This window comes from Wyeomyia smithii, chromosome 3, assembly GCF_029784165.1.
Source record: "Wyeomyia smithii strain HCP4-BCI-WySm-NY-G18 chromosome 3, ASM2978416v1, whole genome shotgun sequence".
NCBI classification, from domain to species: domain Eukaryota; kingdom Metazoa; phylum Arthropoda; class Insecta; order Diptera; family Culicidae; genus Wyeomyia; species Wyeomyia smithii.
In genome coordinates this window covers 147267844-147271790 of record NC_073696.1, presented here as the reverse complement: position 1 = coordinate 147271790, position 3947 = coordinate 147267844, and positions in this window count along the sequence as shown.

Genomic DNA, 3947 nt, shown 5'->3' with positions numbered 1-3947 from the left:
GCGTGCATCAAACCCACCTGGAGTGTGGAAAAACGTTCACTACGCGGAAAACCCAACTATATCGGTAGTTTGTCGCCAACTTGTTGTGAGTAGAGACGACACGGATCGAATCGAAAAAAGGGTATGTGTGGTGGATTTGCGTAGGCAATTCACCTAGAAGTGTGTCACTGCTCGTCTTAACGTTGAGAAAACAGAAGGTAGAAAAATCTTTTTTCTATTTTTTCGTATCTGGGGTAAACAACGGGTGACCGTTGATACTTGTCTTCGGACTTACTTCCAACGTTCTGTGGTCTGTGTGAGTGTGCGTGAGGAGTAGGACAGTTGGGCGGCTATGGCCGCCACCAGTAGCGGCGATCCTGGAGGATCAGCCAAAGGTAGAAGGCTACCGGTGTTTATGGACCCGACGAACGTATTTGGTCAACTGACATATCTGCAGTTAATTGGAAAAGATGATACCCCTTTGCCAAAAAATCCGTTTGTAATCGGTAAATCTGTAGAACAGTTTCTTGGAGGATCAATCGAAGGCGCAACATCGGAAGCCCAAGGAACCCGTTACACATTGAAAGTTCGCAATCCTACTCAGGTAGAGAAACTGTTGTCGATGACCATGTTGCTCGATGGTACCGAAATCGTCATCCAACCTCATCCAAGCCTGAATATTAGTCGATGTGTAATCTCGTGCTTTGACCTCATCCCCTTGGGAGAGGAAAAAATCCTGTGTGGTCTACAGAGTCAAGGTGTTATAAAGGTACAACGAATTACACGTAACGAAAATGGGGAACGGGTAAATACAGCTGCTCTTATTCTGACGTATAATAAATGTTCGTATCCATCCCACGTCAAAATCGGTCTTCTACGTATCGCCACGCGACCAAACTACCCGAATCCTCTGCTGTGTTACAACTGTTTCTACTTCGGTCATCCTCGTATGCGCTGCCCCGGCCCACAGCGTTGCCGCCGCTGCTCTGCGGAGTACCATGGCGAAGAATGTGGGAAAACAGCTCACTGTCACAACTGCAACGATACACACTCTCCCTCCAGTCGCGAATGCCCCCTATATCAAAAAGAGAAGGCAGTTATCAAACTCAAGGTAGACCACAATCTATCATACCCCGAAGCACGGAAAAGAATTGGGAATGACGTAGGTAGTTATGCCGCTGCAATAAACCAACAAAATAAAGATCGGTTGATGCTGGATAAACTCGAAAAACAGATGAAGGAGAAAGACATACAGATTGCCCAATTATTAGAATCGACGAAGAAAAAAGACGAGCAAATTGAAAAGATGATGACTTACATTAAAAATATAAGAACACAACATACAACTGCATTTACAGAAAACCACCAACCGAAAACACAGCTAGAAAAACCGCAAACGAATATCCAACCACCAAGAAACTTGCGAGCGACACAAATAACAGCAACTAACATACAGCTTAGAAACCGATCCCCGTCATCGCTAAGACCGAAGCGTGGTGAAGCCAGCAAAAAATCAAAACGTAATACGAACAGCGAAAACGTACATATAGATATTTCTCCCGACCGACAAAGCCCGCCTTTAAAGAAAACGAACACAGCAGAAGAAACAGAAAGCGCTGATGAAGTGGAACTAAGTGACGAATGTGAGATCGACGAAACGCCCCCTAGCCAGCACATTCGACGATCTTCTCTCCTCTGACCGTTCAACGACCACCATCACCAACTCCACCAGCGAAACGAATAACCGAAATACTCGACTTGGAGGGTGGGAAAGTGTAGTACCTCCTCAACTCTCAGAAATAGGAGCGCACCAGGCTGGAGGATCTGTCCGGGACGTCTCACCCCAACCCGTTGATAGAGAATCCCCCTGTGCGGTCGGCATTGTAACGAACAGCCTAACTACAGAACTTCCTCGCAACATATCGCACACAAACACGCCACTCAACAACAACACACACACAGTACGGAAAATGCCAACACTACAGTCGTCGTCATACTACACACAACATATCGCACAGCGAACGAGCGACAATCGACGAGGGGAGGGAGAGCATGGAGTAACCTCCCCCCTTCCAACTATGGAAGTGGATATCCGGGGAAAAGAGAGTGGGACCAGTCACGAATGTCTTGCACCCTCTAGCTTTTCCTGGAATCCGGTCGACAGCCGAAGAGAAACGCAAACGATACCACGTAGAACATCTATCTGCTCGTCAACAACCCTATCGCCTCCTCCAAAATCAAATCGTGGCAAAACTTTCGCCCTTCAATGGAACATACGAGGCCTGCGTCACAACGTGAACGAACTTAAACAGCTCATTGCCGAATACGAACCAAGTGTAGTAGCTCTACAGGAAACGAAGGCTGACAACCGAATCATTGCTGCGGACTTCGTTGGTAAGGGCTACACGCTGCTACTGAAAACAGGCTGTCGCAACCGCTGGCAACATGGAGTTGGTCTTGCGATTCGAGATGGAGTACCTTTCGAGAGGCTCGCAACTGATTGTGAATTACAAATCATCGCTGTACGTGTCTTTTTACCAGTACCTGTCACTGTAGTATCTGTATACATCCCCCCGAGCCAGCAAGACTGCAGCACTGCTTTAAACAGTCTGCTCGAACAGTTAACCGATCCCATTTTGTTACTAGGTGACTTCAACGCACACCATCTCACGTGGGGTTCAAACACATCTAATGCTCTTGGTCGATGGTTAGCCGAAGAAACGCTATCTAGAAGCCTCATCGTGCTGAATAATGGCACACACACACGTATTGATCCAGTCACTGGATCCACGTCTGCGATTGATCTAACCATCTGCTCCGAATCAATAGCCTCGAAATTCGATTGGCGTGTACTTCCGGATACGCACAATAGTGACCATTTTCCGATTACAGTTTCAACAACCAATTGGTCGCAATCATACACAAAACGGCGTAAATGGCAATACGACAATGCAAACTGGCAGTTGTATGAACATCTGACTGCCAACTCCATCCGCCCCGGTGAGGAAATCGATGTAGAGTCGTTTACCCAGAGAATAATTGCAGCGGCTACAGCGTGTATTCCACGTACAAGCGGAAAGAGCGGGCCAAAATCCGTGCCTTGGTGGTGCCCTGAAATAGAGACAGTGATTAAACGGAGAAGAAAAACACTACGTGCGCTACGGCGATTAGAAAACTCCGATTCAAGAAAAGCGGAAGCACTAAAAGAATTCCAGGAGGCACGAGCAATAGCGAGAAAAGCGATTCTACAAGCTAAACAAACGTCATGGGAGGGACTCATCGAGAAGATTGCACCAAATAGTACTTCTTCTGAACTGTGGCAAAAAACAAATGCACTGCGTGGCAAACGCTATAACCGAAAAATGGTGATGGAATTAGGAACTGGCTTCACCGACGATCCAACAACGATAGCGGGAGAATTAGCGCAGCACTACGAGGAGAGGTCTGCTACCTCATCGTATTCCCTTTCCTTACCAAAAATAAAAGAGAAGGCGGAGAAAACCCACATCGAAACATCTAATGACACGGAGGACTTGTATAACAGCGACTTCTCACTAACCGAACTTTTGTGGGCACTCGACAAAGGGCGTAGTATGTCGACCGGCCCTGACAACATCGGGTATCCCATGATTCAGCGACTCCCGTTCTCCGTTAAATCAGCTTTGCTGGAGCTCCTAAACAGAGTGTGGCGAAATAGTGAGTTTCCTATTAGCTGGCGGACCGGCACTATCGTACCCATCCCAAAACCGAACACGCATGACTCGGGTCCCGCAGCTTTCCGACCTATTACGCTGACAAGCTGCTTGGCAAAAATATTTGAGCGAATGGTGAATCGTCGTTTAACCACCGAACTCTAACAAAAAAATCGCCTCGATAGGCGACAACACGCATTCCGTGCCGGATGCGGCACAGATACATACTTTGCAGAGCTGGAGAGATCACTGCCAAACAACGATAAACACTGTCCG